The sequence below is a fragment of the Pelobates fuscus genome, chromosome 4, assembly GCF_036172605.1.
Source record: "Pelobates fuscus isolate aPelFus1 chromosome 4, aPelFus1.pri, whole genome shotgun sequence".
Lineage (NCBI taxonomy): Eukaryota > Metazoa > Chordata > Amphibia > Anura > Pelobatidae > Pelobates > Pelobates fuscus.
This window is the reverse complement of record NC_086320.1, coordinates 208017585-208041936: the sequence shown is the minus strand read 5'-3', so window position 1 is coordinate 208041936 and position 24352 is coordinate 208017585. Positions and strand designations below refer to the sequence as shown.

Sequence of the window (24352 nt, the reverse complement as noted above, 5' to 3'; positions counted from 1 at the left end):
AATTCGAAAATTACTAATTTTTCTTCTAATATTACAAAAACCTCTTATCCTATTAAAGACTTCATTGGTTGTAACACTAAAGGGGTTATATACCTATTGGAATGCCCATGTGGATTACAGTACGTGGGCATGACTAAGAGATGTCTCAAAGTAAGAGTGGCAGAACACTGCCGTAACATCAAAAGGGGCTATGACAACCACTCAGTTTCTAAGCACTTTATGATACACAATAAAGACCCGACACTTCTGAAAGTTATTGGGATAGAACATGTTACCCTCCCATGGAGAGGAGGTAACATTACCAATATTTTGGGTAAAAGAGAAATGTATTGGGTCTTTCAACTCAGAACCCTTGCCCCACAAGGACTAAATGCAGAATTTGATCTTTTTAACTTTTTATAATATACTATTTTATTATTTTTCTTTTCTCTGCTCTTTATTTTTCTTTTCTCTGCTCTCTATATTCATATCTCTTTATATATATTCTTCCACATTTATTTATTTATTTTCTTATTTACTCACCCATTTATTTTCCCGTTATTTATTATTATTATTTTCCTATCGATTATCTTTATATTTATCTTTACTTTTTACTCTATTTTTATCTAATTTTTATTCATTTTTTATATTTATTTTTATTATTTTTACCTATTTTCTCTCATATTATTTTCCTATATCCTGTTGCTACAATATAAGTTACAATTTTTCTTAATTCTGACTTGTTTATTTATATTTATATTAATTCTATATTTATTTCCCACTACTCTCTCAGAAGCTGTCTCTGTTTATTTATTTATAAGGCAACTATCTAGTTTGCACATATTCTTGTCATCCCTGTAGATCCATTTCACTCAAACATATACTCACTCTACATATTTACATAATCATACTCTGTCTATATATACACATTTCCTTTTCTTCACTCTTTTTACTATTTCAAAGTTTTTTCTCCTTTTTTTTTTTCCCCTCTCCTTTCCTTTTTTTCCTCTCCTTTTAATTCTCATTATGCTCGTTTTTATTTATTTATCTTTTCCCTATACATTCTATTACTACTCCCTTTATGTCCATTATGCTCGTTTTTATTTTCCCTTGCACAGTCAATCATCATTATTTTATGCAGTCTGCTCGTTTACCGAGACGGAGGTGTGCTATGTTGTGCCGACCTCCGTCTAAACTACATTACCCAATGCCCATTGCGGTATGCCACGTGATCGCGGACGATCGCGATCACGTGTCAATCTGTCCTTCCCACTCATCCGGTCCTCCCATGTTCCTTGCTGTGCACTACATTACCCAAAGGCTTTAGGGAACTCCATGTGATCGCGGCTATCCGCGATCACGTGACTGATTACTCCTTTTTCATTTTGTATTCTTCTTACTTAATAACACTCGTTTTAAAGTTATAATTAAGGGTTTTATTCATCCTCTTATTATTATCATTAATGACTTGTATTTTCTCTGTTTTAATATATATTTGTATTTTATACTGTGTATTGATGACGTCATTTTGGCGCTAAAATTTGAATAAGCATCTGTTTTCTCAGCTTATTTAAGCATCTATGTACCAGGCTGATTTTTACTATTGCCAGTTGATAAAGCCCTGTGTGGCGAAACGCGTTTTGGCTAATTTTATATATTTATTATCTTATTAAAGGAATATTGGTTTTACCTAGAATTATTTTTGCCATATATCCTTTATTTATTTATTTATTTATTTATTTTACCTGGTCATATACTACTGTGAAGCTGATACCTGCTAAAGAATCCTAGGTGGGGACTATACCACCCAAACGAATAGATTGAGCAGTATATCCTGCTCATCCAAATGTGAGTACCTGCATTTCTACTGTTTATATTTATTTTTATCATATCTACAGTGAGCACTATATTTGGTTGTTTTTCTTCCCCCTTTTTTTTATACCGAGGAATTATCTTCACCTTATCCCGCCAGTGGGGGGCAGACGCCACTGAATGCTTATTATACTTGAGCTGGTTTATGCTCAATAATAGGTGAGTAATATACCTCTCCTATATTCATCCTGCTCTTATTGGTCCTCAGTTTGCACTATTGGAGTTTCTTTGCTTTATCTTTCCATGTACACCACGGAGTCAAGACACTCGATGAATTAGAAGATCCATTCTCTTCATTGGAAATTCTTGTATATCAAGCCTTCGACTTATTCATTGGAATATACAAGCAGACTATAAAATATTGGGACTATTCATTATAACTGTTCCATGACTTACTGTTAAAGTGTATGTAAGTGGATATATATATCAATATTAACAATTTTATTCCGATTCTTTCTGATCCTGTTCTATTTTATATTTTTATTTATTTATTTTACATTGTTACTACTCATCTATTTGTATCTAGCGCGACCTATTATTTTGTTTTTGCCATTTTTCCTTTGAGGTTATTAGAGGGAACCTCATACCCATAGGTTGCAGCTTTCGATTTGTTTACCTTCCTATCAGATCACTCAGCGCTGATCCAATTCCTATTTTATGATTGTGTTATTGTTTACCTGGACGACATACTAATACACTCTAAGGAGATTGAGACTCACCATAAACAGGTCAGAAAGGTATTACACAAACTTCTGCAACATGGCCTATACTGCAAATTGGAGAAATGCAGTTTTGATCAGTCTCAGACAGACTTTCTTGGGTACGTGATTTCTGGGGAAGGTTTTAAAATGGACCCTGAAAAACTCCAATCTATTTTAGACTGGCCTTTGCCCAAAGGACTCAAGGCTATCCAGAGGTTTATTGGTTTTTCCAACTACTATAGGCGCTTCATTAAGGGATACTCCTCTATCATTGCGCCTATTACCAATATGACCAAACAAGGGGCTGATACTAAGGTCTGGTCTAAGGAGGCTCTTGTTGCTTTCAAGACTCTCAAGGAACTTTTTGCCTCGGCTCCCATTCTAGTTCATCCTGATACGACTCTGCCTTTCTTGCTCGAGGTCGATGCCTCTGAGACAGGAGTTGGGGCTGTTCTATCTCAAAGGTTAGGGGTGGACAAACCGTTACACCCTTGTGGTTTCTTCTCTAAGAAATTATCTGGGCCTGAGAGCAGATATGACATCGGGGAGAGGGAACTGTTAGCGGTCATTAAGGCTTTAAAGGAGTGGAGACATTTACTGGAAGGGACATTACACCCTGTTACTATATTAACGGATCATAAGAACTTGTCTTATATTGGGGAGGCTAAGCGCTTATCCGCCAGACAGGCTCGCTGGTCCTTGTTCCTCACTCACTTTAATTATGTACTTACTTATAGACCTGGTTCTAAGAACTCTAAAGCCGATGCTTTGTCTCGTCAATATGAACCATCCACTATAACTGAACCAGTCCTGTCCTCCATAGTTCCTAAGGGAAATATCATCGCAAACACGAATCTTAGGATTCACTCTCCATTGCTTTCCGAGATCATGAAGTCTCAGCATTTGGCCCCCAAACAGACTCCTGGGGATCGACACTTCGTTCCTGCCACTCTCCAACTGGAGGTGCTACGCTGTCTCCATAACAGCAAAGTGGCAGGGCATCCGGGCATCCGCAAGACATATGCTCTGGTCTCTAAAGATTTTTGGTGGCCTGACTTACGTAAGGATATTAAAGAATTCATCGGGGCATGTGAGGTTTGTACCAAGACTAAGCAACCTCATTCGCTTCCATGCGGATTTCTGCATCCTTTAGAGGTCCCTGAAAAGCCATGGTCCTATTTGGCTATGGACTTCATTGTTGATTTGCCTATCTCTAAAAAGCAGACTGTTATCCTCACTGTGGTGGACAGATTTACTAAGATGGCTCACTTCATTCCCTTACCTAAACTCCCATCTTCGCCTGAATTAGCGGAGATATTCGCTAGGGAGATTTTCCATTTGCATGGGATACCTTCCCAAATTGTCTCTGACAGAGGCTCCCAATTTGTTTCCCGTTTTTGGAAATCTTTCTGCTCCCAACTAGGCATCAAATTGAATTTCTCCTCTGCCTATCATCCTCAGTCCAATGGAGCTGCTGAACGCACTAACCAAAAAGTTGAACAATATTTACGTTGTTTCGTTTCTGAACACCAGGACGATTGGGTCGGTTTGATTCCTTGGGCGGAGTTTGCACATAACAATCTCATTTGTGATTCTACGCAGTCTAGCCCTTTTTTCTTGAATTATGGCTTTCATCCTTCCATCCTTCCTTCGGAGTCTTCTTCTCAAGGGGTACCGTCGGTGGATACTCATGTTGCCAATTTAAGGAAGTTGTGGGATCAGACTCGACAAATCCTTCTGCACAATTCCATGCTGGTTAAAAAACACGCTGACAAACGTAGAAGGGCAGCACCGGTGTTTGCTCCAGGCGATAGAGTATGGTTAAGTACTAGAAACATTCGGTTAAAGGTGCCGTCCATGAAGTTTGCTCCTCGATATATTGGACCTTACAGGGTACTGTCTCAAATTAACCCAGTTGCGTATCGTTTAGCGTTGCCTAATGCCTTACGCATTCCGAATTCATTTCATGTTTCCTTGCTAAAACCACTAATATGTAACAGGTTCTCCTCCACGATCGCCCCTCCTCGCTCTGTGCAAGTGGAGGGTCAGGAGGAGTATGAGGTCAATTCCATCGTTGATTCTCGAGTCTCCCGAGGGAGACTGCAGTATTTGGTCGATTGGAAGGGTTATGGTCCTGAGGAGAGAAGTTGGGTACCTCAGGAGGAGGTGCATGCTCCCCGTCTCCGCAGGGCGTTCCACTCTCGCTTCCCTTCTCGCCCTGGTGTCTTCCGCCCGGTGAGCGTATCTGAGAGGGGGGGTACTGTCAGGGTACCTGTGGTCTCTACCTCCGAAAGAGGTAGAGACTTAGCAGTTCCTCCATCCGGACGGTCTGATGGCTCCCTTTCTCGCGGTCTATCCGGTCATGCAAAGCCGGCCGCGAGGGAGTGACTGCCTTTTACAGCATCACGTCCGGAAGTACGTCAGGACACTACCGGAACGACCTGTCAGTCAAGTGCTGCAGGACCAATCAGGACGCCTCAGAGGCGTGGTTACTTTTCTGAACAGGGTATTTAACGGAGCTTCTTTCGTCAGGTCATTGCCCTGTCGTGGTTCTAGCTTGTTCTAGTCACTCAGTGCTTGTATTCTGCTTATCCCCTTTGGTTTTGACCCGGCTTGTTTATTCTACTCTGCTTACCTCTGTATCCTTTATTCGGCTTGTCTCTCGCTCTCCTGTCCTCTGTTACCCTCGACCTCGGCTTGTCTTTGACTATTCTCTCAGTACTACTTACGTTAGTCCGGCCATTCTAAGGTCCGGTATACGTATCTGGCTACTGTTTGTACGCTGCGTGTTGGATCCCTGTCCCGATCCTGACAATAAAGAAGCAAAATTATATTCTCATCGCGAGAATTAGTGCCCTTTTTTATGCATGGCAATACCTTACTGACCTTAGCCACTGCTGATTGACATTGCACATTGTTGCATAGTCTGTTGTCAAAATATGTAATACCTTGTGAAATGCTGTAAATTGCATCTTGGCATGTATATCTATACTATAAACTTGCACTTTTGCAAAATATTGGGGGATGAATTGTTTAGGGTCATTTTTAGTAAGAGTGGATCTAGTGATAAGTACACACCACTAGATTGAAGGATAATACCTGGGAAGGATAACACTTGGGTCAGTAAAATATATATCGTCCATGACATCATATTGATTTGTTGAATTCATTCATTTTTTCATCATACCCACAAGATTTCTCTTGTTCATTACCAACTCCATCAATCTCTGTATTTTATATTTGAGGGCTTTAGAAATATTGTTTTATGTAAAATAGCAAACATAAAAGAAGAGCATATCAATCTCTTAGATTTCACCTTGCATCAATGCATTTCCTAAGTGTGATTTGAATCTGTGCACATTTTGCATCGCTCAGATATCTCAACACTGTTTGGTTGTCAAGAACTCATAGAGCTCTGTGTACAGCTACAGGTCTATAATCACCTGTCACCTGTGAAATTACTCGTAATTAGTGATGTCCCGAACAGTTCGCCAGGAACCGTTCGCCGGCGAACATAGCTTGTTCGTGGCGAACGCGGCGGGCGAACATATGCGATGGTCGGTCCGCCCCCTATTCGTCATGGAGGTGGGAGGGCCTGGGAGGGAGGGTCTGCTGCTGATTGGCTGGAATGTGTCTGCTGACTGTGAGGTACAGGGTCAAAGTTTACTCAATGATGATGAATAGGGGGCGAACGGTTCCTGGCGAACTGTTCGGGACATCACTACTCGTAATGCATCTACAGAAAAAATATGACAGTGGATTCCAACACGGTCCTCAACAGGACATGATTCAGCAACAGAAAAGCGTACTCTTTGCTGTCCACATGAGCCCCTTCTTATGCCACTTTAAGAGCAATTCTTCAACTCTTAAAAATAGTATCGTATTTGACATAAAAAGGAGATCATGTCTCATCCCTCCACAGAAAACATAAAAAGCACACATCAAACCTAAAAGTCTTTTTACTTTCCAGAAAGTGTGCCTATTGGAGCAAACAAATGTGAACACTTCCAATGCAGCCAGAGGACCTATAGTAATGCTAGCTAATAATAATTTAACATTTTCATGTCTGGTCACAAACATCACTACATTTTGACCCAGGAGTGGTAATTCTTCCGAGGTTTGACTACTGAATAAACAATTAACTAAAGTTAGATTTATGGAAAGATTAGCAGTGTATGAACCTTTAATTTGAATTTGGAGCTAAACTCAATGCAGATTGTAGAAATGAATGTTAAAAAAAAAAAAAAGACATTAAAACAAATGTGAAATTCAAATGAATATTAATTAAAATGTTTTAAAAAGCATACAATGTTCAAAGAATATCGAGCTCTACAACACAAGCCAAAAGCTGATTATGAACCCTGAGCTGAAAACCAGATTGCAAAATTCAAACAAAAACGTCTAATATGGAAAAATTCTACAAGTCCTCTATTTCTTCTAACGTGTTATTTTTGGCCGTAATATTAATGTGATTTGCATTTCACTAAAGCTCACTATTTAGTGAATAAACCCCACGGATTTTCTGTGATTTATGTCTATTTCAGATGGTATTTATGGAATGTGGCCAGACAGTTGACTAATGTATACCAGAAAGAGTGAATAATACATTTTTATTTGGTATGTCTGGAATGGCAGTACAGACGTTCTACACACTGACATAAGATCATAGTGACAATGGGATCATTATTTCCCCCACAAATTTTTAGACATGGTGTGGGATTTATGACTTATAAAGTAGTGCCTTCCATTAACAGAGCAAAGAGACCAGAATTTATGAATTGATTGGTTGGGACCTGTGGAGGGGCAAATGGGAGAACTGTGTAAACACTTTCACAAACATTTTAGCCATTTTTATGCTGCAACTGCCCTCAATAGTGAAACATACATATTTTTGTTAGTTTGAATATATTATGTTTGCCTTTCAGACATTGTAAAGCACTTTAGAGCAAATGTTATTAAAAATAAATACATAATAATAGTAATTTTATTAAATTCCCAGGAATTGTATTATGTTTACTTATCCATATGTTTAACAAATATGTTTTTATGCTGTGTAAATAATAACATTAGATGTATAAATCCACACTTCTTTATCCTGCAACTGGGCGCCTCCATCTTAGCTGTCTAACAGTTTTTGTAATAGACTCTGTCCTTTGCAGCTGCTTATCAGCACAGAGTAAACATAAGCAGGGCTATTCACTAAACTGAGAGTGTTCTACGTTTCAAAGTGAATTCAAAGAAGGCCGAAATAGCTGAATCGGGAAAAAGACGGCTATGCTTCCATTTTGGTTATATTGGTCTTAAATTTTATAATCTCTTTGAATTAATTTTGAATTAACAAAAATGTGCACTTTACTGACTAAACCCTTAATATGTTTTCTCTGTCTAAAGGGACGCTATAGGGACATGGGCGTAGGAACCGGGGGGGATGGGGGGACGCATCCCCCCCAGCAAATCATGCGGGGGGGACAGGTTATGGGGAATTCCCCCCCAGCTCCACCGGCCCCCCTCATGCTGCAGCCGCCCAAGCACTCTGCAGAGAGCCTCAGGCGGCTGCAGCTTTGCCCGGGCTGGTGCGTCCATGAGGGCGCACCGCCTGGGCGCAGCATGAGGAGAGGGGCTGACAGGAGGGAAGTGCTCAGCGCTCCCTCCTGCCACTCCCTCACTGTAGCGTGGCCGAGCCCTGTATGGTCCGCGGGTACAGGGAGCATCTGTCTCCTGTACCCGGCCGGACTAACAGGAAGTGCACACTGAGTGTGCACTTCCTGTTAGTCCGGCCGGGTACAGGAAACAAAATCTCCCTGTACCCGCGGACCATACAGGGCTCGGCCACGCTACAACATAGGTTGGGGAGGGGGGAGGAAGAGAATGACAAGGGAGGGAGGGGGGAGGAAGAGAATGACAAGGGAGGGAGGGGGAGAAAAAAGAGAGTGGCAAGGGAGGGAGGGGGAGAAAAAAGAGAGTGGCAAGGGAGGGAGGGGGAGAAAAAAGAGAGTGGCAAGGGAGGGAGGGGGAGAAAAAAGAAAGTGGCAATGGAGGGAGGGAGGGAGGGGGAGAGAGAGTGACAAGGGAGGGAGGGAGGGGGAGAAAGAGTGACAAGGGAGGGAGGGAGGAAGGGGGAGAAAGAGAGTGACAAAGGAGGGAGGGAGGGGGAGAAAGAGAGTGACGAGGGAGGGAGGGAGGGAGGGAGGGGGAGAAAAATAGTGACAAGGGAGGGAGAGAAAGAGAGTGACAAGGGAGGGAGGAAGGGAGGGGGAGAAAGAGAGTGACAAGGGAGGGAGGGAGGGGGAGAAAGAGAGTGACAAGGGAGGGAGGGAGGGAGGGAGGGAGGGGAGAAAGAGAGTGACAAGGGAGGGAGGGGAGAAAGAGAGTGACAAGGGAGGGAGGAGGAGAAAGAGAGTGACAAGGGGGGATGGAGGGGGAGAAAGAGAGTGACAAGGGAGGGAGGGAGGGAGGGAGGGAGGGAGGGAGAGAAAGAGTGACAAGGGAGGGGGAGAAAGAGTGACAAGGGAGGGTGAGAAAGAGAAAGAGTGACAAGGGAGGGAGGGAGGGGGAGAAAGAGTGACAAGGGAGGGAGGGGGAGAAAGAGAGTGACAAGGGAGGGAGGGGGAGAAAGAGAGTGACAAGGGAGGGAGGGGGAGAAAGAAAGTGACAAGGGAGGGAGGGAGGGGGAGAAAAAAAGTGACAAGGGAGGGAGGGAGGGGGAGAAAGAGAGTGACAAGGGAGGGAGGGAGGGAGGGAGGGGGAGAAAGAGAGTGACAAGGGAGGGATGGAGGGGGAGAAAGAGAGTGACAAGGGAGGGAGAGAGATTGACATCCATCACACACACACACACACAATCACACAATCATGCAACCCTTACACACACAGAAACACACAATGCATTCCTTACACACACTCAATGCACCCCGTGCACACACACACACACACAATCACACAATCATGCAACCCTTACACACACAAAAACACACAATGCATTCATTACACACACTCAATGCACCCCATACACACACTCAATGCACCCCTTACAGACGCACACACTGCATCCCGTACATACACAGAAACACACCTTGCAGCCCTTACACATACAAACACAGATTCACACAATGCATTCCTTACACACATATCAGGACATCCCCTACACACTCCACCCCCTGTGAACAAACTCATTGGTGGAACATGAAGGTGGACCCTGAGACCCATACCTTGAGCTGTGTAAAGGGCCCCCCAAAAAATTGAGCTGCTTCACGTTCTCCCAGAACATTGATTTTTGTGACCACAGTTACAAACAGCCTCCAGAGAGCCTGTTCTACACCAGACCAGTGGAGCCAGACTGCAGCTAGAGCCCATCATCATCCTCATCTGGTTGTAAGTAGGCAATCTAGCATATTATTCGTGGCACTAATCTGTAATTTACCTCACATTAAAGAAACACTATAGTCCCCAGAACCACTGCAGTTTAATGTAGTGGTTCTGGTGTCTATAGCCTGTCCCTGCAGGCCTTTTAATGTAAACACGGCGGCACTCCAGCACTGGTGTTAGTTAACATGGCAGAAAAATAATGGGAAAGGGTTAGGGGGGCTACTAATAAGGATAGGGGGAGAGGGTTAGGTAGAAAAATAATTGGAAGGGTTTAGGGGGGCTGCTAATATGGATGGGAAGAGGGGGAGGTAGAAAAATTATTGGAAGGGGTTAAGGGAGTACTAATATGAATGGAAGGGGTAGGGTGGGTTCTAATATGCATGGAAGGGGTTAGGGGGTACTAATATGCATGGAAGGGGTTAGGGGGTACTAATATGCATGGAAGGGGTATGGGGTTAATATGCGTGGAAGGGGTAGGCGGGGTTCTTCTGTGCATGGAAGGGGTAGGGGTGGTTCTAATATTCATGGGAAGGGTAGGGGTGGTTCTAATCAGGAGGATCCCGGAGCTGTATCCGGGTAAGTAAAACCCCTTCCCTGTAGTGACCCTTTAATGTTATTATTTAATCATTTATATAGCGACTGCAAATTCCGTAGCGCTGTACAATGGGATAAACAACTCCTAGTTTACTGAATAAGAAAATATGCTATCCCCCCAGATTTTTTGGGGTTCCTACGCCCATGTATAGGGATGCAAAAATAAGTTTAGACTAATGAATCAGTTTTTGTGCATAGATTATGCCCCAGCAGACTCACTACTATTCCTCTCTCATTTAGGAGTCTAATCACTGGTGGAGATCCACAGCGGTCCTGACATGCAAATCGGTCACCCAACCTGGGTACAGGGGCGACAGACTAATCGAACCGTCTAGTAGCTGGTTCCTTCTGAAGTTTCCCTTAGGATAGCTGGCGCTCGGCACAGACCCTTTGCAGTTTTATCTCGTACACACAGCCTGTATGAATTTTTTTTTTTATTTTCAAGCAGATGGTACCTTGCTTTAGAGATTTTTTATCTCCTGAGCTCTAAATTTAACTTTAATCACACACAGGAGTCTACTCCAGGCTCTAGCAAGCTATAAGCAGAGCAGGAGAAGTTCTAAATTAAACAGAGGAAGTTTAAACATTAGATGCCTCTTTACAGGCAGTGCCATCTGTGACGAACTGCCCTGGAACTATGTTTATTTCTGCTGAGTTCAAGTTGTTTCCCCCCTGCCCCCCTCCCCGGCTTGTTATCTTCAAAGAAAACCACGAACTTAAGTGCTCTCTCTGGGTGGCCGCCATTCATATAACATAACACCCGGGCTAAGACCCATGGCAGCCATTTTGTCTCCCGAACACAGGCAGCGGTACAAGGTCATCAAGTGTGTGGAGCGCTAAGACAGATAGTTTGAGAGCCCGAGTAACTTTGTACTGCCACTTGCTTCTCTCACAGATAAGCCAGGAGAGCGCTGTTCAGTGAAAAGACACTCCCGAACCGGGTGAACATTCGCTCCCTACGAACTAGGGGAACCCTTAGTTTAATTTTGCATAGGAACCCAAAGATTGACATTGCGCCACCTCTATTCTTATGGAACTAATTTGGGCAGCAGCCATGTGTGCGGTCAGTCAAAACTATACCCTGGTGGAGATTCGGCTATACTATCGGGATCTGAGCACTATTTGGACAACTTGAGCACTCAGATGTGGGCTATATGGGGATATAGGACTTGTGGGAATTCCTATTATTATTATTTGTGTTTTGGGGTGTTTAATGGTTTATACACTGTACCTCTAGTGCCTGGTAGATAATTAGTTTAAGCAAAGCAAACTCCCTTATCTTCCAGACACAGAGATGTCTGGGTGGGCTTACCTATGTTTTTGGATGGAGACCCTATGCTGGGGGGTCTGTGTATTTAATCAGTCCACTTGGTTATGCATTCCTTTTGTACCCTTCATCAAGTCTCGACTGATGTTTGGGTATGTGACTGCTAGAGCACTATAATCACACAAATTTGCTGGATTTCAGGAGATTTCAAATGAACGTATCACTCTGGATACAGGAGATTCATTACACCATCCTAACGGCATTAGGATGCAATACAATACATATTCTTAAAAAGTTTATTTGGGTTTATTTTAAGTTTATTTTACTTTGTCAATATGCTCCTTATGTTGTAAAGGGGTATTTGACTGCCTTAGTGGCATATAACTTATTGATATAAGCATTAACCCCTTATGACCGGAGGGCGTACTATTACGTCCTTTTAAAAGCGGCTCTAAACGCTGCAGGGCGTAATAGTACACCCTCCGTTTTTTAGTAACTTACCCAGTCGCCGGCGGTCCCACGCCGGCGATCGCGGTTGGGGGGACTCCCAGGGAGCCCCCCCGCGGCAGATCTTCCTCCTCCGGTCCCTCCCGGTCATGTGAGAGTGAGGTCCTTGCGAGGACCTCACAATCACATGGCCGGTATAGCTGGCTTCTGTATTGCCAGCAGGGGCAATGACAGTTGGTCCCCCTGCTGGCTGAAAATAAAATCAAATAAAGTTAAAAGTGTAAAAAAAAAAAAATATATACTTAGATCATATATATATGATCTAAGTATATATATACACATATACACACATACACATACACCGTCTAGGTGTATTTTAATATTAATATGTATATAATTATATATATATATATTAATATCAAATTACACGTAGACTGATACTGATTAAATATATATATATATATAATTATTGTTATATATATATATATATTTATAAATAATATAAAAAACAAATAGGTAAATAGGTAAAAAATAAAATAAAAAAATTATTAAAAATAAAATATAAAAAAATATATAGATGTGTTTTATTTCGTTCTAACTGTATTGTGATATTAATATATATATATTTATATCAAAATACACGTAGAACGAAATAATATATATATATCTATATACATAAATATATACGTATATATCACTATATATATACCTATATATAAATAAAAATATTTAAAAAAAAATATATATATATATACGTATATATACACATATGTATATATATATATATATACATATATTAATTCTACACATATATTTATGTAATAATTTTACATAATTAGGTATCCTAATTAATTACAATTAGCGGGACCTGCCTGACCACCCATGCCGAAAGTATAGGGAATTTAATTTGCTAGCACTATATTTAACCCTATAACTTTCCAAGACACCATAAAACCTGTACATGGGGGGTACTGTTTTACTCGGGAGACTTCGCTGAACACAAATATTAGTGTTTCAAAACAGTAAAATGTATTACAACCATGATATCGCCAGTAAAAGTGACGTTTTTTGCATTTTTCACGCACAAACAGCACTTACACGGACGATATTATTGCTGCAATACTTTTTACTGTTTTGAAACACAAATATTTGTGTTCAGCGAAGTCTCCCGAGTACAACAGTACCCCTCATGTACAGGTTTTATGGTGTTTTCAAAAATTACAGCGTCAAATATAAGGCTTGTGTTTCATTTTTTTTCACATTAAAATTCGGCAGATTGCTTACGTTGCCTTTATGACCCTATGGTAGCCCAAGAATGAAAATTACCCCTATGATGGCATACTATTTGCAATAGTAGACAACCAAAGGTATTGCAAATGGGGTATGTCCAGTCTTTTTTAGTAGCCACTTAGTCACAAACACTGGCCAAAATTGGCGTTTTTTGCATTTTTCACACACAAACAAATACTAACGCTAACTTTGGCCAGTGTTTGTGACCAAATGGCTACTAAAAAAGACTGGACATCCCTTATTTGCAATACCTTGGGTCATCTACTATTGCAAATGGTATGCCATTATGGGTGTAAATTTATTTCCTGGGCTACTATACAGTCTCAAAGGCAACGTAACCAATCTGGCGAATTTCAATTTCAAATGTAACACGCTATATTTGACCCTGTAACTTCCCAAAACACCATAAAACCTGTACATAGGGGGTACTGTTTTACACGTAAGACTTTGCTGAATACAAATATGTGTATTTTATTGCAGTAAAAGCAAACAGTATTATGACATTGACAGTTAAAATGTCATGTAGAATAAAAAAATCAAAACAATCTTATTTTCTCCCATTTTTTTCATATTAAATTATGTTTCATAGCTAAATATTTGATATTAAATGAAAGCCCTGTTTCCCCTGAATAAAATGATATATAATAAGGGGGGTGCATTTAATATGAAAGAGGTGAATTACGGTTGGACAGACATATAGCGCAAATGCCAGGTTTTGTTTACGTTTTGTTTCATTCACAACTTGTACATTTGGCTGCGGTGTTAAGGGGTTAATGATCGAAAAGACCTAATGTGCCTGTCATTTCCACCTGTAGCCCAAAGCTGGTTGTACAGCATTGACAATCATATTAAATCTAGCTTGCTCTAGTGGGAAAAACATTCTGCTGTTCTGTGTCTATTCTATTCTCCCAGTGACACTATACCTATTGGTGTATGCAGTGTACATAGCAATAAAATAAGAAAACAACTGTTATGACAGTCACAAAACCTACTGTACTAATATTCAATATGCTATTAACAAATAACAACATCTTCCTAATTTACGAAAAGAAAAACTGCAAACATGTTTTACGGATGCACTGTAGGAAGCAAGTATGGAGAATGTTTTTCTAGCATATAATTAAATTTTTTAATTTGAATAATTAGAAACTATTTTTAATTATAATGAAAGAAATGTATTGAAGTGAAATTGTAGCTAAATAAAACTCTTTTCCTATTTGAAAAAGAAGTTTGTTAAATGTGTAAGAAAAGTTGTAAACATTTGGGGCTGCCAAACTTATTTGAAGTTATTGTTTTTATGAGGTTGCAAAGAGGGGATACAGTTTTCATTTGCACTTTTGCCATCCGACAAGCAATATCCTCCTAAACAATTTTTCTAAGAGAAAATGTAAGGAGAACTTTTTTTTTCAGGTGTCATGCCATGAATCTATTACTTTGTTTGTGGGAAAGAAAAGCATTCTCTTTATGTTAGATCTGTTTTGATTTTCAGCTATTTTTATCTGTTAGAAGCATTCTTGGAAGACGTCCTCATTCTAGTGGGTGTTATGATGTGGAAAAGTTTTTTGCTCATAACAGAGATGGGTGGAAGCTTCCATTTTCTCCTAAATGGATTTTTTTCATTGGTATAGTTTATGGTTACATTTTGACAAAATAATTCATGAAAATAAATCAGTGAGTGAATTTCGGCCCTCAAAAATGTTTTGCCTATAGGAAATCCATTTTTGTTTCTGTGGAATTCCCATTTTGAGGCTCCCTCAAAAGATGAAGTGCTACTTTCAAAATATATTGAAAATCAGGCCAGGATGTTCCATGATTTTTTTCAAGATTGTTCAGAAGGGGTCAAATAGTGCCATTTTTTTCACTGTTTCAGGCATGTAGATATCATTTTGCTCTAATATGCATCAAGATTTACTATACAATATTAAATCCAGCATGTCAATTTGCATATTTATTTTCAATATATAAAGTTGAACTTTTCAAAAAGAGGATAGAGTGCATAATAGAAACAGGAGGTTAAGGAGGGGGGTAAATACATCATAGTAAATGTCCGCAATGTCAACAGGTTGCAACTGGAACATAAAACATCTTTAATAATAAAAAAAATCATCTATAATCATTATAAAACATCTTTAATAAGATTTTTTGTAGAGCAGGGATGGAGGAGTAAAGTAATCTTGTATAGTTTATTAAATGACAATCGATCCATGGCATCTGCAATTAAAAGGTTATGACTAAAAAGTGGCTATAAAAGCAGCAATTGCGACTGCTCAAACAGTTTGGAGGCCCACTGCTCTTTGGAGCAAGAAAATAGGACATCAAGCCACAGTTGAAACGGGCACTCCTGGCTGGCCGGCACTACCAGAAGTTTCTGACACACTGGGAGAAGGTGGCAGAACCTAATAAGAACAATAATTTGGAGTCTCAGTGCTCCACAGCCTGTGGAGGATTCTTAAACATTAAATTCTTGAGGCAGAAGTCAAAGTGTAAGGGACCATCAGCTGGTTAGCTGTTACCACAGATGAGAGGTAAGAAGAGTGGTGACTTGCCACAGCCATCCCACTGTAAGGTTAGTGTCAGGGTTGGCCAGCAAGTTGAGAGGCAGCAACCTAACAAAGGCAAAGACATAGAAAAAGAAGAAGAGCATTATCAAACCTTTGAGTAGCTGGGTTGGGCTTGATTTAAGGTACATCCCTTGCTGGCAAGGCTTTTCAGGTGATGATCTACCTTTTTGCACTAAAGATATCTAGGAACAGAGTTCCACCACTCTGACTAGTTTTCCAGTTATTTTCTGTAAGTTGAAGAGCTGAAATAGGGAATAATGGAATATTACCATTCTTCAAGCAATGGGGACATAATAGGAAAAATAAGTGTAATGGCAATAATGGGATGCCATAACTGGTTGCTATATATGCTAATGGATGGATATAAATTGGAATATATATGCTAAATGATTGGATAGAAATCCAAACTCTAGCAGTGTTTAATCATTCCACCGCATGTAAGCCATAGTTCCAGTGTGATCTTGACATCTCCAACTCTCTTCAGACGTTGTGAATTTGGCTGGGAATTAAAAAACCATCTGTACATTTTTCAGATTCTAACATTTGCTTAAATGGGGGTGCCTATGGGTAGAGCAGGGAGCTAAATATACTTTCCTTGAACTCTCTTTGGCACCCCACCATCTTAATCTTGATCCTGATCTTCAAACGCTGACATCTGTATATACCTAAACTGGCACCGCTACTGTACTCAAAAGTGTGCATGAGAGCCCAAAGGATGGTTTGTAGAAATTCCCAAATAGGATCTCACACATGCGCAGTGATGCAAGAAGATGCCTGTTGCCGAGCACAAGCAAAAGTGACGGCTGATAGAAATAGCAAGATATGTCAATGGTTGCTTTTTCCGCGCAACATTATTTTTGAAAAATATATTTTGTTTGTTTATCTTCTGATATGTTTTGATGGTGTTAATTGAAATTTGAAGAGTCTATAAGTTTTTGATCTATAAAACCTATGAAAAACTCAAAAGTATTAGTACTGCTTTGAGGATATCTTCTCCCTTGCCACTGAAGAGGAAATAGGTATTTATTGGTTTCTAGCAACCCTAGGCAAAAAGTTAGGATTTTACTTTCAACCTAGATTTTCTTTCAAATTTTTGGCATTTTATGTAACATTTTTTTTTTATTATATGTTACAGTAAATCCAATTGATATGTTATTGCCTATGAAGATATCTATTCTGCCTATAGAAGGTAAGATAATTTCAATGGCAAACAGCTTTTTGTTTTAATGTTCAATAGTGCTAAATAATATTTTTCGTTGTTATTTAATAGTGAATTGACTACTAACTTGCAAAATTTAAGTTAAGGGGAAGACCTAGCTCTTGATTGGAGAGGACTTGTTTCACTGGAGCTCCGCAGAGAAACTTAGAAGCCATACTTTAATTTAAACTATGTTAATCTATGAAGTGAGATAAATTGTTGTTGAAAAAAAGGAAAGAGAGAGGGATAATTGTTTTGTTTAGTTTTTTTCTCTTTGCTTGCTATTTGCAAATACCCTCAGACTTCTAGAGTTGTGTAACATTATAGCCTTGGCTTGTAAAAAAAAATGCAAAAAAATATATATATACTTTTGTAAAAAAAAAAAAAAAAGTAGACCTCACCGCCCCTCACTGTTTAGTGAATAAAACTCAAGGTGTCATCTACAGTTCTCCCAAATCTTTCTTTGTTTCTACTAATCTGCACGTTGCTCTTTTTTTTATATCCTGCTAGAAGAAATAATGGCAGGAAAAGTAATTTAATTAAGTTAGCTCTTGTGACCGCTTGAAGAAGTTGTTTAATAGCGCAGGTCTCCAGAGAATAATGCAGATAAATTGGATGAGTGCAAAAAGCTATCTGTTCCCCATTCAAAACATGCTTTGTCCACCTTTCTTACTCGATAATATGAGAAGCCAATCAAGGGATAGAATTGGCATTCCAAATATTAAGCTCTAATTGTATTGTTAATTCCTCCTTGTAACAAAGTTAAGGGTGTTACAGATCTACTCCTCCGACTGTGCTGGAAAGGACTGTAATTGTACATCACATTGAGGCGTTCATGAAGACACAAGTGGGCTGAATTTTTCTCAACCATGATCTACAGACTCCTATTATTTCTCTAGTGAACAGGACAGAAGCAGCGTGTGCATATAAATGACTGTCATGAGAATGGACTATTTCATGCCAGCATAATAAAGACCATTCTTTTGGGAAGTCTGTATAACACAACCAAATATCATATCTTTGGAGTCATCCAGGGAGAGCTTCATTGTGCCTGCTTTATATTTTTGGAAAATAAAGATCCCTCTGTCATCAGGAAGTGTCAGAGCTGCCTTCTTTAAAGGTAGGAATAAGGAATATTCGATGAAACTAAGCTAGATCAGCAGGTGGGGGTTATCACCCCAGCATTTTAGTAGAGCACATCGATTTTTATACTTTGAGTTAATGTATGTTTTTGTTTAACCCATACCACACCGCAGTGATTTGCAATATTCACAAGGGGTTATAAATGGATTTCAATTATTACAACAAAATACCTAACTACAAAAAAGAGTATGAGATGTGCATTTATTTACTTAAAGTAAAGTAAGTAAAAAAATTAATTGTATATTTCTAAAAATCGGATAACAATTTTCCACATGGTAAAAGGGGGTGGAAAGAGGATCAAAATGTAATTTTTATGTAAAATGTATTATGTAGGATGTATCTAAAAATAACTAATATTTACTAAAAGGAGACATTTCGAAAAGAATGACTCGTGGATGCATATTAGCATATAATATAAAATTAATCCAATGTTGTCAAATTCTTAGTGTTGTAGTCATACCATTTCAATATAGTGGATGTTGCAGTTACATAAAAAGTATGGGTTAAGCCTTAAAAATTAATTTTATACTGTCAAACTGACAAATTATGTTTTTTTTTGTATTAAAAAATTAAGAAAAAAAAAACATTCCACTTGCACATGACAATTTTGTTTTTGTGTTATGTTTTTTAACAGTTTTGTCTAGGGTTCTTCTATTGTTTATGAAAATTCCAGCAAACAAAATCCAACAATGTAATAATAATAATGATACACATTTTGTGGGAAAATAAAAAATGAGAATGGGACAGAACAGAGAATTAAAAATCAGGAATTTTAATAAAAAAAAAAAGTAAAATGATTTGTGGGATAAGACTAGGCATATGTGTGTAATTATCAATTGCAATAATTGTCACAACATGTATGCCACCATATGAAATAATATCACACACATATTTCATGTTACACAAATACAGATTTTATTTGTACTTTTTGCCTTTATTTGTTCCAAATTTTAAATGTAAAAAATATGTAAGAAGAGTTAATTTATCGTTAATGATTGTTCAAATTATTTGTGTGTATCTGATATGGACAATAGTAACAGAATAAGTCATTTATTTTACATAACTAATAATGACATGTATATGACATGTAGATAAAAGGTAGATATGTATTACCATATATGATAAAGAACAAAAGTATGATACAGATTATATTGTTGGAAAATTGTATTGTTCAAACTGTACATAGAGGTCAGGTGGTTGTAGGGAGCCAATCGTTAGCTTTTAAACTCACAATACACACTGGTACATGTTGAGTGAACCCTGCAATGTAGCAAACCAACATTAGAATTGCAAAATTTAGGCATCACTAGCTAAACTGTAGTTGTAGAATTTTAAATGACCTATTTATGTATAGATTTTGCAATTCCATTTTTATTTTTATAACGCCAGCAAATTATCAGAATTTGCTGGCGCTATATAAATAATAAAATAATAATAATAATAATAATTACACCACCATTTGATCATAAACACCATGGTAATCATTTAGATATACTGAGTCCCATAATACAATAACTACATTTCCATAAACAATTTCACATTTGCATAAGACATAGCTAACTGAATTTTGCCAGTTTTGGACTAAAACGTGAATGCCATGAAATCCTAACAATTTGCACTTTTGTGGATAATTACGTGCATGTATAGAATTTTAAGCTTTTTTTATAAATTTGTATCTTTTCAGTGACTATCTTGACTTATTATCATTCCATGAGAGCGATTTTCTTTAAGTCGTCTTTGGTCAGAAGCATCACTTATCTGACCTAAGATCATGCATTTAATCAAGAGCTAGTGTGCGTTCGTGAAATCGTGACATCATTTGGCAGTGCAAAGCATTTAAATCCCATAGAGCATGGGTAAATCAGGAGATGAAAAGAAAAGCTATATTAAGTTATATGTATACGTTCAAAACAATACACAAAGAAGATATAATATTTCATTTTTATTTTTAATAACAAAAATATGTTTTCCTTCTCATAATGTACACAAGGATTTACAACAAACAGTTACACAAAAGACATCTAAAAAAAAGCTAATAACGTATAGTTTAAAGCCAGACATTACAAATCAAAACACAGCAAACCCTAAAGGGGGCGGGGCCTGACCGGGTAGCTGAGCAGACACGCTTTCTGTGAGCTCCCGAGCCTGGGCTCGATTTTCAGCGACAAACGGAGGAAAACTTACCCGAATCGGTCCTTCCAACACAGCAACCGGCACTATGCAAGCTGGGGTACAGAAAGACACCTTACGAGCCTGTAAACACGCTGAGAATCCTAGCCGGGAACTTGGGGCCTACAACGCATGGTGGATGGGAGAGACGGCCGCTCTCCCGACCCGCCAAGACAAGCGGCACCCACAGCATCGGGCCTTCCAACCCCCCCCCCCCAGGACCAGAGGGGGTTATCCTGGTCCACACAAGCGTGTACCTAAAGCCTAAATTAAGTGCAATGGGTGAGAACAGCCGAGAGCGCGAAACGCGAAACCAAGTGACCGCACCTAAAATGGCGACATCAGGCCCAACTACGGAGCAAGCCTCCACCCAGCCTCTACACGAGCGGCTAGACGCACTGCTCAACCGGTTCTGGGAGATGTTGGATGAGCGGATGGCACACCAAACCTCGAAACGTATGGAAGAGGTGAGGCAGCCCCAAGCTGCGAGGCAGAGTGGGCAGGCCCCAGGAACAACCGCCACGCACCGACGGGCGGTACACCAGGACCACCAGGACCCTCCACAGCGCCCACCATGGGAAAGACCCAGCCCCGAGAGGCAACCAACACAAGGTGCCAACCCTACACTATGCCCGGAAAAAGGGAGAAGCCCCCTGCAGCAACCACTTCCACTCCTCGCTGACCCACCTGCAGACGCTGCCGGTAATCCTTCCCAGAGGGAGCTGGTGCGACTCACGCTTACCCGGTCACGCATGCAGAGCCGCCAGAACGGGCATCGGGTGAGGTAACCCAGATTCCAGCAGGCTGCGGCCCACAGCTAACAATCCAGCCCGCGACGCAGAAACTACAGTTTGACGAACCGAACTATGGACTCTAAAGCATAACACCCACCATGGTAAACTGACCCAGCCATAAGCGACACATACCACATCCCTTCCAAGGGAGCACACTCACCCGGCAACACTGCACAATTGACCTCACATATATGTGCTCACTGCATTTAAGTTATTAGACCGAGCTGGAAGGTTAGACCAATGCACTACCACATTACGCTGCATGGTACACTGTACCTCATGAAAATCGACAGCTATTTTATACTCCTGACTCTCATAGTTCAGCTTTTAATTTGTCCAACACACAGTGTAACGCTCACACGTAGGTAAAACATCCACTTAATGCTCCGTTAGCCTGTTGGCGCAAATTTGGGCACCCTATATGACCCACGAATGCTAACTAATGCACTACTAGGTTCTGCTGAGTTAATCATTACCTAACATGGCTTAGCGCTGTATGTTAACTACTTTACTCTTTTCATTTATAAGCAAAATATGCTAATCTGACCGCACAGACACCATTCTATGCATGTAGCGATGTTTGAGTAATGGTAATATTAGTTTAACCTAATACCGTTCTAACGACCGGTTTCATGTTCTGGCTGTCTAGACACACGGTACATCAGGCACACATATTGCAATCACACTGGCTTAACTAATCAAGCATTGTAACATTTTGTGTACCTAACTAACTTGGACATAGGCTATGTCATTTTTGCTAACCCTTATTTGCTACGGTTTTGCATATGTTCACAATCATACTTTTTCTCTTATAAAAAAAAAAGGCATTACTAATCTGGAAATGTGACACGTTTCTGTTGTATATACCCAAAGCTGTAACCCATGCAAACATTTTTCCCTGTTTTCTCTTCTGTACCCTTTCTCATATGCCTTCAATAAAAAACAGATTGACAAAAAAAACACAGCAAACCCTAAACTTACAATGACCTAGCAGGCTAATTTCCTTGTGGCAAAACTCATATTTAGTTCTTGTCAAAATAATTTAATTTAAAATTCATAGAAGTATTGATCGTATCCCAATAAATCAAGAGAGTTCTTTTGTCTGTCTAGAGTCCTCCTCTCCAGGTCATGTGGTAGGACACTGTGTCCATCAATCACAACTCATTGGTCTGCCAGTTTCCAGATTTACAAAATGTCCATGTTTGTCAGAAACTGTGAGATGCATATTATTATTTAGAATGAGCTCATGGTTCAGTGTAAACAGCAAATACTTCCCATTACATTTTAGATTATCCCCTCCTAAAATAAAAATCGCATATTGGCATGTGTGGGTTAATTAGGCAGGAAATAAGTTCACCATACGTCATAGTAAGGACAAGTTTGATTTAACAGTATGTTGTAGATAGAGTGATAGACAAAAAAAACTAAATACAAATACACACATACATTAAAGGGACACTGTAGGCACCCAGACCACTTCAGCTAATTGACGTAGTCTGGGTGCTGTGACCCTTTTTCACTTAGTGATGCTTGTTTACGTTGCAGCTGTAAGTCTGCCCTCAGTGGACTTTTAGTCCGTAATCTGACGCTGGATGTCCTCACAGACCACCAGCGTCAGGTTTTCCCCATAGGATAGCATTGAATAATGCTTTCCTATGGGGAGGTCTAATGCGCCCGCGGTCATTTGCGCGCATGCGCATTAGGTCTCCCCCGTCAGCTGACGGGGGAGGAGTGTGGGTGGAGCCTGATCAGCGCCGAGGGACTGAGGGGGTTTTAAGTGACTGAGGGGGTTTTAACCCCTTCAACACCGCAGGAGTGAGGCCCTGAGGGAAGGGGGGCACTCCAGGAGCCTATAGTGCCAGGAAAACGGGTTTGTTTTCCTGGCACTATAGGATCCCTTTAACTGCTTTGTATGCTTTTTGTTGTAAGTAAAGAATAACGTGAAGCTGTATGATGACCTGCTTTAGTTATATGCTACTAGTCGAGTGAAAGGGTATTTCACCAGTAAAAGGTGTTGTGGTTTTGTTTGCAAGGTTTTTCCATTTGTGCCTGACTAGTTCTTTGTGCCAGCTTCTGTTAGCTGCTATATTTACAGTGTCTGATCTAGAATAATCGAGACACATGGTTTTAGAGAGGAGTGACATGCGGTTCATGAACCCCATAATTAGTTCCCCTTCCTAGTGCTAAGCAGTAATTAAATTTGCCACTTCTGCTCTGCTGATTCATTTATTTAGCCATTTAATTGTTTCACTCAATGTATCTTTATCTCCGGAACTGAAACACTTTATTCAGACAAAGAAATAGCATAAACCATTATGGGTTCTTTACAGGGACAAAGACATGTGAAAGAAAAGTTCATTTCTTTTACTTAACATATCTTACGTGCATAATGTATTTCACGGTTTATGACTGAACTGAGATTTCTAAAATGAATGCAGTGATCGCAAAGGTAGTAGCAGACATGTAACACCCAGAAAATTTACAACTGGGGGTTATTCACCAAACAGTAAATTGTACTAATTTGATCAACAAACAGGAAAAGTTAGGCCTGAATTGCTTTAGAAATTTACAAATTTTGAAAGATCGTTTACAAGCTTTGCTATATTATCTTGGATGTTTCAACTTGGTTCTTACTTCTTGAAGGAACCCTCCAAGCACCAAAGCCAAGAATGCCCTGGTGTCCTCCCAGGGTAAGTAGTCAAATAATTACCAGTTTTACAACTTACTTTGGATCCACTGAGCATTGGCCACCCTCTCCTCCGAAGCCAGAAGCTTCTGAAGATTTCTCTAAAATTTTAGTTAAAAAAACATCTCTTTGCCCCTCCTCTGAGTCAGTTCAGTCTGTGCCAAACATATGTCGATTCGCACAGAGATAGGAGGGTTGAGGTCTGCATGTCTGTTACCCCCTCTATGTGTCTCTCCTGCTTGCATTCAGGCTATGGAAAAGCAATGCTTGCAAGAGGAAGTAGCAAATG

General features: G+C 39.8%; 1 protein-coding gene across 3 annotated transcripts in view; it reads left to right on the top strand.

Moving 5' to 3' along the window:
• The window catches only part of LOC134608777 (poly(rC)-binding protein 3-like), a 1002469-nt gene that overhangs the window by 748568 nt on the left and 229549 nt on the right, over positions 1–24352 (top strand). The window contains exon 1 of one of the 3 annotated variants that reach the window (XM_063451874.1): positions 18190–18391. The exons of the other annotated variants lie outside the window; for them this stretch is intronic. The gene's annotated coding sequence lies outside the window, so the exon portion shown is untranslated. Of the gene's footprint in view, positions 1–18189; positions 18392–24352 lie in introns of those variants that run through there. 3 annotated transcript variants of the gene reach the window in all.